At 38.5% G+C, this 15,861-nt stretch overlaps 1 long non-coding RNA gene across 1 annotated transcript; it reads left to right on the top strand.

Annotated features, from left to right (window-relative positions):
• Positions 1 to 1,339: 1,339 nt before the first annotated feature.
• LOC114050841 lies at positions 1,340 to 15,533 on the top strand. Its single transcript, XR_003570088.1, has 3 exons — positions 1,340 to 1,479; positions 2,778 to 2,936; positions 15,372 to 15,533. It is a non-coding gene; the product is annotated as an uncharacterized LOC114050841 (long non-coding RNA).
• The last annotated feature ends 328 nt before the right edge of the window (positions 15,534 to 15,861 follow it).

Below are 15,861 nucleotides of genomic sequence, written 5' to 3'. Positions count from 1 at the left end.
TAAATCATGTGTGTGTTTTCATTTTGGCTTTTATTTTAGGAGGAGATGAATGGATTCTTTCTATTTTTACTTTGCCCTCTGGTTCTAAGAGATCTGAGCAGTTTTCTTTTAAGATTTCTTGACATTTCAGGCCCCTTTTTTAGTCATGCTGTTCAGAGAGTCCAATAATTCTTAAAATTCCACCCTCCCTGATCTGTTTTCCATATCAGCCATCTTTGCTATGAGATACCTTAAATTTCTCTCTCTGTCTCTCTCCCCTCTCTTTTCTTTTCTTCTTCTTCTTCTTTTTTTTTTTTTGGTGAGGTGATGGGGTTAAGTGACTTACCTATGGTTACACAGCTAGTGAGTATCATGTGTCTGAGGCTGGATCTGAACTCAGGTCCTCCTGACTCCAGGGCCGGTGATCTATCCACTGTGCCATCTAGCTGCCCCTCCCCTCTCTTCTCTCTCTCTTCTCTTTTCTGTCTCTCTCTCCCCTTTCTTTCTCTCTCTCTCTGTCTCTCTGTCTCTCTCTCTCTCTCCCTCTTCCCCCCTTTCTTTCTCTCTCCCTCCCTCCTTTTGACTTTGTTTTCATTTTTTTTTGTTTCTTCTTGGAATCATTGGCTTTTATTTGGTTCATTCAAATTTTTAGGGAAGTTGTTGCTTGGGAAAAGTTTTATACCTATTGTGCCAATCCGTTAATTCCCTTTCTAATGCTTTCTTCCATAGCTCTCATTTATTTTCCAATTTTTCTCTCAAGTACTCTCATTCTATTTATAAAAACATTTTCTTAACTCTTTAAAAAAATTCTTGCTTCATCTCTTCTAGGAATGCTAGTTGAGTTTGTGCCCAAACTGTGTCTTTCTCTGAGGCAATACTTGTAGATATTTTGGAGTCATTCTCTTCTGTGTTTATGTCTTGTGTATCCTTTCCACCAGAATAGCTCATGGTGGAGTTCTTTTTTTTTCCCTTTCCCTTTCTTCCCACCTATTTCCTGACTTCGGGCTTGCTTTTAAGGCTGTACAATGCAGCACATCTGGAGAGCAGGTCTGTGCTGGTCTTACTGTTACTTTTTTAGAGTATTGAGTATTCAGTTGTTCCAGGATCTCAGGGATAGTTTGGAATCTATAAGCTTTCAGCATTCCCAAAATAGTCTAATTTAGGATGAAGTCTGATGGCTGCCCCTCTGGTTTGAGCTTTGTAAGTTCCTGACCTGTGTTTAAGTCTATATAAGGGCAGATTGCTGCTGAACTCTGACCCTAGTCAGTTAGCTGGAAAGCTCTGTTAACTCAGAGCACAAAATTGTAGGCTCCCCTTACATATGAGATTCTCACCTTGGTTATTCCTTTGCAGGGTGGGCCAGTGTTGGAAGTGAGACCCTGCTCTGCACATGAGGCATAAGCCACACCACACCACAGCTGCTGCTGTTGGCTTCTGAACTTCCTTCTTTCTCAGTACACCACCCAGGGCCTCCCTATTCTGGAGGGAGGCCACGTACAGGTACCTTTCTCACTCTGCCTTGGATCTGTGGCCAGAGCCTGGGGAATGTGTGACAAAGCTACTGATTGGCACCTATCCTTATCTCAGAGCCCCAGCATGGGTCTAGTGGCATCCTGGCATCAGTCTGAAACTGTCTCTTGCCCTGGTATACAACCTCTCCCTCAGCACTGGAGTGTTCCTTGAATTGCTTACTCCTGGCCTGACCCATCCATTTCCTTATGCCAAGCTGGGCTGAACAAAGGATTCATTGTGACTTTTTTTTTCTGAAATTTCTCCTTAGGATTTGGTCTGATGCATTTTCTAGAATTGTTAGGAGGAGTTTGCAGAGAAGAGCTTGCTGCATTGCTTCCAATCACTCTACCATCTTAGCCCCACCTCCATCCTTTTCTAATATAACCTCCAGCCTAGCTATGGGCCTCATTACTACTTACATAGATTATTGTAACAGGCTACTAGTTGGTCTTCCTGTCTCAAGTTTCTTCATTCCCATCGATTCTCTACACAGCTGTCAAAATTATTTTCCTAAAGTGATCTGATCACTTCACCCCACTGTTCAATAAACTCCAGTGTCTCCCTATTACCGCCAAGAGCTAATACAAATGCCTGTTTGGCATTTAAAGCTTTTCACAGTATGACCTTTTCAGTCTTCTCACACATATTTCTCCTCCACATAGCCTATGGACTATTCCTACTGACCTTATTATACCTTCTACACAATATTCCCACTCTTAGGGGGCAGCTAGGTGGCACAGTGGATAGAGCACTGGCCCTGAAGTCAAGAGGACCTGAGTTCAAATCTGACCTCAGACCAAACACTTGATACTTACTAGCTGTGTGACCTTGGGCAAGTCACTTAACCCCAGTTGCCTAAAAATAAAACAAACAAACAAAAAAAACATTATTCCCACTCTTACTTTTGCCCTGGCTGTCCTCCAGCGTGGAATGCTATCTCTCTTCATCTCTGCCTCTTAGAATCCCTGCTTCCTTCAAGACTCAGCTCAAATTCTACTTTATGTAAAAGGTTTTTCTTGGTCCTAACACTCCTCCCCCCTCCCCCAGCACCCCTGCTGCTGGTGCTTCCACCTATAACGTTACCTTCCATTTACTCTGTAAGTATCTTGTACAAACGAATTTATGTTCATGCCATCTCCTCCATTAGGATGTAAGCTCCTTGAGGGCAAGGATTATTTTCCTTTTTATTTGTATCACCAGTGCTTAGAATAGTATTTGGTATATAGCAAGCACTCAATAGATTCTTGCTTATTGATTGATTGGAGATAACTTTGTGAGTCTGACAGGTTGGGATCTCCTGACTGCACTATGGGAGATGCTTCATCCAACCACAACAATTTTTCCTGGAAGTAAAGATGACTACCAATAAGATGAGGAACTCAGTCACTGGTCTGGCTTGCTAGAAGAAATAAGCTTGAAGGAAATAGTGCAGAGCTAAGTCGAAGGTAAAATGTCAATTCTTCAGTCTGACAAAATGCTTCCTGTTTTCTTGTTTTAAGTATCAGCCTCCCAGGAGAGAATAGTTATAAGTTATTTCTTCACGTTTAAGTCATTGTCAATGCATATTTGTGTTTTAAACATTTTGTTTGTGTCTTAGAAATAAATAGCTTTCCTACAACTGATTTACATTTTGCATTGAGTTCCTCTCTATTCCTCTTTTTTTGGGGCAACATGAACCAAATTTAAACTTTCAGTGATTGTACCTGGGGCTACAAAGCCAAACATTAAGAGCTAGAGAAGTCAAGATTTTAAAAAAAAGATGTACTTGTTCCACTCTTTTGGGGCTAGGATCCCTCAGGCTTAAACCTGTTATACATGTATGAGTCCAGAGCTAGAGGCCTCTGAGAGGGAGAGATGGAGTATCCTAGGACTCCTGGGCCCAGAAGACTTTCTGTGTTGTTACACTAGCTTTTTGAAGGAGCTTTGCATCGGACATATTTTTTTTGCTGTTCAATTGTTTTTCAGTCAAGTCCAAATCTCCATGTCCCTATCTGGGGATTTCTTGGCAGAGATACTGGAGTGGTTTGCCATTTCCTTCTCTAGCTCATTTCTGCAGATGAGGAAATTGAGGCAAACAAGGTTAAGTGACTTGCCCAGAGTCACAGAGTTAGTAAGTGTCTGAGGCTGGATTTAAACCCAGGAAGATGAGTTCCTCACTCCAGGCCCAGTGCTCTATCCACTGTGCCACCTAGCTGCCTTATGTATCACAAATAGTAGGTACCCAATAAACATTTTTTGAATGAATAGGAGGATAGGATTTAATTTGTTTAAGTTCACCTAATATTACTAAAATGAAAAGAAAACTTATAGATGTAATGGAGTCTCTAAAACATAGTACATTTCTCTTAAAGCCATAGAACCAGAATTTTAGGTTTTGAAGGAACCTTAGAAGTCATTTACTCTCCAATTCTCTCTCAATATTGCTGCCCCCTGGCACGTAACCTTGGAGAATTTACATAACCTTTCTGGGCCCCAGTATCCTTATTTTTTAAACGAGGGAGTTAGAAGAGATCACATTCAAGGTCCTTTTCAGCTTTAACATTCCATGATTTATTAATTATGTAGAAATATCAACAAAGCAGCTAGGTCTGCCTGTAGAATTCTGTGGATTGAGTTGCCAAGTCAAGGCATCACATTGACAAGTCCGACTGAAAGTCAATATGGGTATAGAGCTTGGATCAGCTCTACTGTGGTGTATGTTGTATGCTTAATTTTGATTGCCAATTTTGGTTCCAAGTCTTGGCTTCTAGGAAGTCACTAGGTGGGTGGTTAGATTTGGTGTGGGCCTATGGATTCATCTATATAAAGAATTTATAAAAACTCCCTCCATCTATGCATATTTGCAAAACATTTGTAACTTAGAGTCTTGGAAAGTTTACAGGGATGCCAGTATATGATAAAGGCAGGATTTGAACCCAGGTCTTCCTGACCCCCAGCATAGCTATCCACTGTCATTTTATGAGGTATGATTTAATTAAAAACCAGACATGGAAAATATCTCTCTGGATTTCCTTTATGAAGTAATGAAATGAGCCCCTCATTTGGTGACCTATGTTGATTTTGGTAACATGACTGACAGAGAACATTAGCTTGCTTGTCAGAAAGTAGAATGTGTAGATGGCTCTAATTTATTTTATGCTCTCATCTATTAATTTATGTTGTCATTAATCCTCAGAATATCACTACATAATTCACGAAGAAAGAGTAAAAATGAAATCACTGAGCCAGAGGCTGCTTTCCTACCCTAATTAGAGCTTGCTCCAGTATTCTTTTTGTAGTTACTTTACATACATAAAAAGTATTGAATCTGGCCCATGAATATCATCTATGGAAAATGCTTTATGACAGCTTTGATGGCAGGATAACTCTGGTATTGCTTTTTCTTGGGAGAGGAAAGCTTGTTAGCATTGGAACTGATCCTCTCTACCCTGACAGGAAAAAGCCCAAATGCAAAGCAATCACACTCAGAAATCAGGACTTCAAGTAAGCTCAAGATTTACTTGGTGCCTGTCACAGGGATAAGGTGTCATGTTAACACCTCAGGAGCCTTGTCAGTTGTAAAGAGGAGGGAGCAAGAGTCAAGACCCTGGGATACCTACTTTCTTTATTTTTGGTGACCCCTCACTCTCTGAAACAGCAGGACACACTTTGAATTTTAATCTGGATCATTAACATTTTCTGAATCACTTTCTTAAAGTCTAGGCTATCATAAATCAATCTCTGATGTGTAGCATTTGCTGAAAATTTAACAACTGGCTCAAGTCAATAGGAGCTGGCTGTCGTTTCCTTTAAGGGACCACAAACCTAACTGTCTCTACTGCTAATTCTCCAGGCATTGCATGAATACATATACTTTTTTATTTATTTGATTTATTTTTTTATACATATACTTTGTAGGAAAGGATGTACAGTCGGAGTCTCATTGGGTGAGAATGAGTCAGAAGATTGGAAAGGTCCCCAGTAGCTCAAGTCTGAAATGAGCAGATCAAGTAGAATATTGGAATAAAAAAGCTTATGGCTCAGAGAAAGGCTGACTCTAGTCTTCTAACTGACATTTCTTATCCCTTTGCCTGTAAAGGCTGGTGATGTCTTCTTTTTTGCTAATCCTTTTAACTGTAGGTAAAAGTGGGGACTTAGAATGCTATATCAGACAGGCAACATGAATAAATGAATGGAGAAGCTTGGCACATAGTGTGAAAAGCTGGGGATACAAATAGCAAAACTAAACGTACATAAAGGGCAGGTAGGTGGCACAGTGGGTAAAGTGCCAGGCCTGGAGTCAGGAAGACCTTGGTTCAAATCTGGGCTCAAATACTTACTAGCTGTATGAACTTGAGCAAGTCACTTAACCTTGTTTGCCACAGTTTCCTCATCTATAAAATGAACTGCAGAAGGAAATGACAAACCACTCCAGTAACTTTGCCAAGAAAACCTGAAAAAGGGGTCATGAAGAGATGGACATAACTGAAAAACACCTGAACAAAAAAACATACAAAAAAACCTAGGGCAGTTCTTTGCCAAGGAATTCACACTGTATTGGGGGAGATAATATGAATTAACTGTAGGCCAATTAGAAAGGCTCAGAAGTTTTAAGGGTTCAGCCATAGGGTAGATGGTAGGGCCCAGGGTTCTTTAGGTTGCATTTGCTGGTAAAATAACAATGCCCCAGGATCTGGAGGGCATAGCAAGAGGGCAAATAGAAAGACTTGCCTGATTTTTGGGACACAGTAATAGGACAGATGGTAAGGTTTGAGGTTACATTGTTTCACTGGAAAGTTTGTACTTGGGACTCTCCTCTGGGCAGGGCATTCTGAAGGTCGCTGAGGGGAAGAGTGAAGAGAAGATCTGCTCTTTGTTCTTGCTAGATGCATGGCCAATAGCAAATGCTTTGGAGATGATATGAAATCGTTTATTGACAATGCTATAGCTACAGTTGGGGATGACCAGGACCTTATCTTAAGGTGCCAGTATCTGGGGATGAAGGAGTAGACGTGCTTTTTCCACAGACGCTGTCCAGTTTGCCATCTCAATTGTTCTCTGTCTCCCCCTCCCTCCCTCACTGATGCTGTTCAGTTTTTTGTCATTGTATCCCTAGCACTTAGCACAGCGCTTGGCATATAATAGGTGCTTAATAAATGTTCACTGAACTGAATTAAAATCAAATCAATGAAGTAAATGGTTGGGGTGGGGAAAGCTGTGCGGTCTCTGAGTCCTTGAGTGTAACATCTCCTGAGTCATGCAATTTATTTTGAGAAAGAAGGAGGGAGAAAGGTCCTAGCATCAGCAGCATATGGAGGCCAATCTATATTCTGCTTGCATAGGTGATTTTTGCCTTCTGACAGAAGAGGTACTTTTCTTCCTGTCTCTGAAATGTTTCAGTATAAGAAGAGAACAATACTGTGGTGGGAGAAAGAGCAGGATCAAAGCTACCCTGGAATAAATCTAATCAGTCTCACAGACAGTGGTTTTTCAGTGATGTGGGGAAGATGTTTATCAAGTTAATGCAAGTAGATGAATCTTTCATGTGGTTCTTTTTTTTTAAGAGGGTGTTGTGGGGAAGGGACTGGATCTCTGATTTAATTGGTATAGGAAGCATCTGGTAAGGAACTTCCTCTATCAATGTGGATTATCTGCCACCTATATTTTTAGAGGGCCAGCTAGGATGCTTAGTGGATAGAGCTCTGACCCTGGAGTCAGGAGGACCTGAGTTTAAATCTGGCCTCAGGCAGTTACTAGCTGTGCAACCCTGGGCAAGTCACTGAACCCTGTTTGCCTCAGTTTCCTTACCTGTAAAATGAGCTGGAGAAGGAAATGAATGGCAAATTGCTCCAGTATCTTTGCCAAGAAAACTGCAAATGGGTCATAAAAGAGTCAAACACAACTGAATGACTAAACAACAACATGCTTTTGGAGCATTGCCTGGGACACTGAAAAGTTAAGTGACTTGGTCATACAGCCAGCAGAGGTAAGACTTCAATGCAGGTCTTCCTGACCCCAAGACTATCTCTTTATCCACTATGCCCACATGTCTCATAAGGTTCATAATACAATAGGGGACTGGTCAATGAGACTAGTCCCTCTAAGCATGAACAGTACCACAGATACAATTTCCCATGTGGAAGCAACTGGAAAGTCTGCTTCTGGGTGAGTCATGATGACATGTTATGGAAAAGTCTTGGAGAGACTGTGGAGTACCTGTAGACATTTTGTAATTGGTTCATATCTGCTAACCATTTGATGGACAGCAGCCTCTTTGATTAGTTGTAGGGGTAGAACTGGAGATGGAGGCAACTTCAAATAGACATTGGTTGGCTTCAGCCTGACTCTTAGTGGTACTTCTGTTCTATGTTTAACTCCTTCATTGATACTGACCCTTGAGAGACAATGCTGTAAAGGGAGAGGCATTGGGCCCTATCTATCCTAGGCCAACATGGAAGCCCATGAATATGGGTCTGCATTCGTGGTCTACCTTAGTGATTTGTTCTTTCATTTTAGGTGAAGGAGATTTATCTGGAGGTTCCATCCTGGTACCTGTTGAGATTCAAAAAGTCAGGAGAGCTAACCTACAAAGAGTCAGAGAGTTGAATCCATGCTGAGTTTTGTGGCCAGTCCAGCATGAATTTTCCATGTAAAAAAGATAGCCCTTCAGGATCTTGCCTGATAGTAACCGAGACAAGGACTCATATGGCAAGGACATCTCCTTAGGATGTGAACTTCATGGGACCAATCCTATGTAGAAATTGTGCTAAATTTGAGCCCACTCTCCTGAAAGATGGAATAGGAAAGAGCAAGACCTGCTATATGGGTCAGGAATAGGGGGGAGGGAGAAAAAGGTATTTCTTTTCTTGTCCTATCTTTGATACAAATATTCCTTTGTAAAAACTGATTGATGTTACCTGGTTAAATGGAACTGAAGAACTAATCATTGATGACTGGCAGTAGGAAGGACACAGCTGCTGAGGGATTATACTAATGGTATTAGAGAGACATCCATACCCTAGAAATCTAAGGGAGAGATATACCCAACCTTGCTCTGGGAGAGTAAGCCTAGGGCATACTTATCACAATAGTTGGCAATTTTTTCATTTGAGAACTGTTTGTTCACATCCTTTGACCAATTATCCAATGGGGAAGGATTATTTGCATTAGTTCTCTTTATATTTTGGATATAAGATGCTTATCAATGTTATTTGATATAGAGACTTATTTTTTTTTTTTGCAATTGTCAACTTCCTTTCTTATATTAGTTACGTTGATTTTGTTCATGCAAAAGCTTTTCAAATTCGTGTCATTGAAATCACCTTTTCTATCTTTTTTGATGACCTCTATCACTTTTTGGTTACAAATCCTTCCCCTAAGCATACCTATGAAAGCTACCTTATCTGGTTTACTTAACATGTATTTATTTATTTTAATGGTGTCACCTTCAGTATTTAGATTGCATATCCACTTTGAGTTTATTGTGGTATTCAGTATGTGTTGGTCTAAACATAATTTTTGTTATACTGCTTTCTAGTTTTCTCAGGAATTCTTGTAAAATATGGAGTTATATCCTAACTAATTTATGTTCTAGGTTTTTTGAACTCTGGGATATTAAGTTTATTTCTTTCATTTTCTCTATTCCACTAATCTATTTTCTATTTCTTTTAGGCTGCACCTAATAATTGAGGTGATTACTACTTTATACTATAATTTGAGGCCTGGATGGTCTATTATTTGGAAGCGTAATATTTATCATTGACTGACTAAAAAGATTAATTTACAAACTCTACTTCTAGCCCTGTTTTTTTCTGAGCTTTAGATTTATATTTTAAATTATCTGCTAGACATCTTAACCTGAATGTGTCACTAATACTCCAATCTTTACATATCACAAACTCATTTTTTGCTCAAAGCCTTTTCCTCCTCATGACACTTTTAATAATACCAACATACTCCCAACTGTATTTCAAAATCTCAAAATCATTTTTTACTTTTCTCTATCCCACATTTTTTGAGGTAGCCAAAAACTTTATCACAAGTAAACAACTTAAGACTCAAAGTCAATTTTTGAATAAAAAAAGAGAGAGAAAAATTTCATCCCAGGTGCCATTGATTGTTCTAAAAAGGGACAGAGGGAGGAGGAAGTAAAGGGATTGGCTAGCACCAAGGAAGATCATCTTTTTTTCTAGAGAAGAGAAGGGTAGTGGGAGAAAATTACAATCTTATCCTCCTGGTTCACTCATTTGTCAGTTATTATTGTCTTGCCCTCCCAGGTAACATTTGATCATCTCTTGGTGCCACACTCAAACAACCCCTACCAACTTTAATGGCCCAATTGAAATCATGTCACTTCTCTCCTCTTCCTTCTTCAATGGCCATTGTGTCATCATATCTTTTCTTGGGTAAGTTTGCAATTACTTTCCTTTGTCCTTCTCCTCCTTCTGCCCAGGAGGTTGCTCTACCTCCAGGTCAGTCAGAGGCAAGATCACAGGAAGTTGTGCAATGCTGGGTGAATACCACAACCAGCAAAGATGTTCTATTCCCTGTAAAGTTTTCCTGGTACGTAGAGGGTTTACACTAAGAATGGACTCACCCTCCCACCTCCCCCCAACACACACACTTTAGACTATTATTTCATTTCCTTTTTTCCTTTTTGTCATTATGAACTTGACATCCTCTCCAAAAATAAAATTCCTCCCCTGTAGTAAATAAATATTATCACACAAAACAAATTCACACAATGACCATATTTGAAAAATGTATATCTCATTTGTACCTCTTGACTTCTGCCAAAAGGTGGGAAGCATGATACATCATTAGTCTATCTATGAGTTATTGCATTGATCCTAATTCTTAAGTCTTTCATAGTTTACAATGCTTTAGTCACTGTATTATAACCCAACTCCCCAACCAAGCTGGGTTAAGGAAGGGCAGTCATACGGTATGTGTTACTTTTGGAATGTGATTGTGGAATAGTGAAAAGAATGCTTGATGCAATCCTGAATGACTGTATGAGGGGCTGACTTGGTCAGAAAGCTTTGAAGAGTAGAGATATTTTTCATTCTGCTTTGAGAGAGGACATGTAGCTTTTCAGACTGACTTGGGGACTGATTCCAGACATGTGAGGAGATAGAGATAGACTTTGAAAGACAGACATGTAGGTAAAGCCATCTCCTCAACATGTCCCTTTATTTCCAGCTTACTTCACTGAGAAATTTCAGGAAATTTCCCCTTCAGTGACACTGGGACCTCTCTCTTCATTAAGCTGCAATTTCATCTCACTCCCATCTAAAGAGGTTATTCATTCTTGTGTATTTTCTAGTATAATCTAATCTGTATTTCTGATTTCTGTTTGATATTTGCTGAACAGATGAGTGTATTTGCTATTTACTTTTGGAGATGTCTTTTGTGAAACTGTGGTAAGAGCAATAGCCCAAACCCTCTCCCGTGCTGTGTAGGCTAGTTTTTCCTTAAAAGGTATCCAGACATTTCCCCAAACTTGGCTGACTTAGGGGACTAAGGGCTCAGACAATTGACATCACTTCCAGTCATCTGGGTACAAAGCAGCCATAAGCTGAAGGAGCTCTCAAATGCTTGGCTCCAATCTCAATTGAAACTTTGCTAAGCTAAACCAATTGGAGTGGTCCTCAGTGCCTGTTTTTTTTTTTTAAATATTTTTCTCCAGCTATGGCTAAATAAGTTTCCTTTATGTAACTATTGAATGACCTATGAGTGTCTCATTTTCTTCCAATACGGAATCTAAATTACTTGGTGTAATCTTGTAGGATTGTAACATAATGACCTGCAGTTATCCTTCTGCATTGTAGAGGTTAGAGGCAATGCGCCCCCATGATGTGGAAAATCCATGTAAATTTTTTTGGCCCTCCCTTTGTTCCAGAGAAGAAGTCTGAATTATTATGGTATTAAAAGATAAAATATGTTGATATTATACCATACTATACATATATTTTATGTATTTCTGGGTTTCTAAACTTTTTCTGTGTAATCTGCAGCTTCCACAAAACTCCCCCCAAATTCCCATTTAATTTCTTATAACTAACCCACAATATATTGCAACCACAGTGGGGAAAATTGTGATGTGGAAGGGATAACTGTAGTTGAAGTGGGGGATGGACAGAGCAGAGGCAGGTGATTCTGAATTAGCCTTCATGCTTCTGGTGGTGCTTTTGGTGTTGTCTCTGGAGAAAGTGGTTGCTTTTACTGTAAGACACCTCCTTGGGGATTAAAGAGAAAACTGCCTATGGCCATTCAACAAGAATGTGAGCATATTCTGTGTCTTTAAAAATACCTAGAAGATAATTGTGCTGAAGATACCTTGAAGATAATCACTTTAGTCTGGGAGTTATGCCTTCCAGTTTTCTTGGGCCTTCCAGACTGGTAATTTAAGCCTCTTCCAAGTTCTTTGAGTGGATTTCTTAAAAACTCAGTTTACTTTCAAAGCAACCTGGGGGAATTGAATTTTTGGGAATGGAGAAAGAGATTTTCTCTCATTAGAAAAAGACAAATTCATTAGAGCTACTTGTTTTCAGTCCTAGCTGATACAGAAGCTTCAATCAACTTCAATTCAAATTTAAATTCAATCAACTTCTGGGAGGTCTAAAAAAAGTCCTCTCATAGCTTTAAGGGAGTCATCTTTACATAGATTGTTTGGTTTTGGAAATGATGACGCAGCTGAACCAGAAGTCATCAGTCCTGTAATTGTATATAGACATAGCCAGCCTTTGAGGGGCGGCATGAGTTACCCCAACAATGAGAGAATGCAAACAAAGGCAGAACCTTAAAATTTTAAGATTGCTTAACAACTATGCTGAGTAAACTGAGTTTTGTTTGTCTTTAAATTAGGGATTTGAGAAACCAACCACAATTTTGCCACAAGGATTTTGTTGTGACTCTGGTGTAAGCCATTGGGGGAGGCACTTGATAGGACAATCTTAAGTTCTTCCCAGGAACCCAGAGACACTTTTTGAATGGATATGAACAAATGTTCTCTCCTTATATTTTAAGGTAAAAATTATAAATTTATTTATAACTTGAAATATAAACGTGTTATTTGTTTTAAAACTTATTAAATTTTTATTTTAAAAGGGTATTAATCATGTTATATTCTAAAAACAGTAAGAAAAGGTCCATACAAGAAGAAAACAGAATTTTCAAACAAGATGGGAGCTAGATTATTTCTTTTCTAAAGGAAAAACAAGATTTTATTTTTAATTTATAGACACAATTTTAGTATCCCCAAGGAATGTAATTTAAGTTCCATTATGAAATACATCATTCTACCTCTCCCTTCCCCCTTCTCCCTGTGCTTCCCTCTTTCTTACCCTTTCATTTTCTTTTTTTTTTTTAGAGGTCATCTTAACGTAATTGACTCACACTCATGCCCTCTATGTAACTCCAACTGCTTTAATAATGATAAGATTATTAGGAATTACATGTATTACCTTCCCATATAGAAATGTAAACAGTTCAACTTTATTGAGTCCCTTATCATTATTCTTCTCTATTTACCTTTTCATGCTTCCTTGAGTCTTGTGTTTGAATGTCAAATTTTCTATTCAGCTCTTGCCTTTTCATCAGGAATGATTGAAAGTCCTCTATTTCATTAAATGTCAATTTCACCTCTGAAGGTTTATATTCCATTTTCCCAGGTAGCTTATTCTTGGTTGTAATCAGAGTTCCTTTGCCTTCCAGAATATCATATTCTAAGCCCTCTGTTCCTTTAAGATCTTGTGTGATCTTGACTGTGGCTTCATGATATTTGAATTGTTTCTTTCTGGATGCTTGAAGTATTTTCTTCTTAATCTGGGACCTCTAGAATTTGGGTATAATATTCCTGGGAGTTTTCATTTTGGGATCTTTTTCAGGAGGTGATAAGCGGATTCTTTCAATTTCTATTTTACCCTCTGGATCTAAGATATCAGGGCAATTTTCTTTTATAATTTCTTGAGATACCATGTCTAGGCTCTTTTTTTTGATCATGGCTTTCAAGTAGTCTAATAATTCTTAAATTGTATCTCCTTGATCTGTTTTCCAGGTTAGTTATTTTTCTGATGAGATGTTTCACATTTTCTTGTGTTTTCTTTTTATTCTTTTGACTTTGTTTTATTGTTTCTTGATGTCTCATGGAGTCATTAACTTTTACTTGCCTACTTCTAATTTTTAAGGAATCATTTTCTTCAGTGAACTTTTATGCTCTTTTTGCATTTGACCAATTCTGCTTTTTAAGGAGTTTTTTTCTTCAGTGGATTTTTGTCCCTCGTTTACCAGTTGACCCATTCTGTTTTATTAAGGTGTTATTTTTTTCAGTATTTTGTTGTGCTTCCATTACCAAGCTATTGATTCTTTTTTCATGATTTTCTAGCCTGGTGGCCTCTTATCTTGCTCTCCTCCAGGTAAGAACTACAGTCATCATTGGAGAAAGGTATACAAGATTCTAGAGATATTTATCCATGCCTTCCCTCAAGCTGTTTGTTTATTTGTTTAGACACCCATGTAGAGATGTACATCATATACATCTCACATAAATATTTTACAAGGGGCCACTAGGTGGTACAACAAATATATGTATATGTATGTACACATACGTATACATAAATATGCATATATACATGTATATGTTTGTGTATATACATGTGTGTATGTATGTATACACACATACATGTATATATGTGTATGTATGTATATACACATATACATGTGTGTATATATGCAGTGTGCTGGACTTGCATTCAAATGTGGCCTCAGGCACTTAATACCCACATGATCCTGGACAAGTCATTTAACCTTTGTCTATCTCAGTTTCCTTATTTGTACAATGGGGACAATAATTGCACCGACCTCCCAAGGCTATTATGAGGTTAAGATAGTATTTGTAAAGAGATTTGCAAAGCTTAAAATGCTATATAAATGTTAGCTATTACTATTTGACATAGTTGTATGTGAGTATACATCTATATTCTATTATTTTACACAGGCAGCACAAACCTTACATATATGTGTATATTTATACAAATAAATTATGCATAGTAAGATAGTAATTTCTGCAGTTCTACAGTTTTGGGCCTCATTAGTGAGCAGATTTGATCAGCTGGAATTGGTATTCCCATAACCTGCTTTCACGACGTTAATAACTACAGGTATAAAATAGATTATGAGCCAGGTTTATACTCCCTCAGATGTATTCACATTTATCCTTCCTCTGAGCCCATACTGTATGCATGCCTACGTTAATAGTACACTCCTAAGACCAGTATGGTAACAATATCCCAGCCTTGACTAAACTGAAATTCTTAGTACTAGGAAGAAAGTACCAGTTGGAATCCTCCAGGGAACCCACGATAGTACAAAATATCTGGAGTCTATAATATATGCCTCTCTGAAGCAACAGCCTATACTTCCAGCCCAACATTACGCCATTTCCTAGAAAATTCCCTATTTTGTTCTTGTTCTCCTTATTTGTTTTGGCCAGATCTTTCACATTACCCAATATCTAGCATTTCTCTTCCTTGACATCAGCACCAATTCTTACCCTTTCAATAAACTCCATGATTTTAAGCTGTGTTAATGAGTCATCCTGGTGTTTAAGTGTTTGTTAGAGTAGCTAGGTGACACCATAGTGCACAGAGTGGTGGACCTGGAGTCAGAATACCTGAATTCAAATCCAGCCTCAGACATTAGCTGTGTGACTCTGGGTAAGTCACAACCTCTATTTGCCTCAATTTTCTAGACTGTGAAGTGAAGATAATAATAGCTTGTATCTCACAGGGTTGTTGTGAGGAACAAATGAAATACTATTTGTAAAAGCACTTAGCACAGTGTTTAATATATAGTTGGTACTTAATAAATGATTGTTTCCTTCTTTTCCCCTTGTGATCCAGGCACCTCACACCAAGGAAGATAAAGGATGGAGAACGGGGGGAAGCTGGGTATGCTGAATGGGTATGAGGTCTTAGTGCCTACCCTGATTTTGTCCTTCTCTAGTTGTCCCTGATTCTTCCCCAGAAGTATTTCATCTTAAATCTTGAGCTTCATCTTGTGTTAGTTAAAACATACTGTAATAAAGGTCTACTGCTTTATACCTGGCTGTTGTATTCTTTTGTTAAAAAAAATAAAGTACCGTAATTACGGAAAAGACTGGAATGAAAACTGGCTCTATGAGCTGGATGAAATTTATGAAAAATCAGACATCATAAAATTCTACTTTTAGTTTCACTTTTTTTCCGCTAAAACTAACTATTCCCTTATAAGCAATATGACCATAACAGAATTTGTCTTTAAGAGGATGAATATGAACTCTGTGTCTGCCCGGTCAACCCTGGATCTCTAGTAAGTTTCACCAAAATGAGACTAATGTAATCTGATTGCAAA

Source organism: Vombatus ursinus, unplaced genomic scaffold (assembly GCF_900497805.2).
Source record: "Vombatus ursinus unplaced genomic scaffold, bare-nosed wombat genome assembly UNPS02014801.1, whole genome shotgun sequence".
NCBI classification, from domain to species: Eukaryota; Metazoa; Chordata; class Mammalia; order Diprotodontia; family Vombatidae; genus Vombatus; species Vombatus ursinus.
The sequence above is the reverse complement of the archived record's forward strand: the minus strand, read 5'-3'. Positions and strand labels throughout refer to the sequence as shown.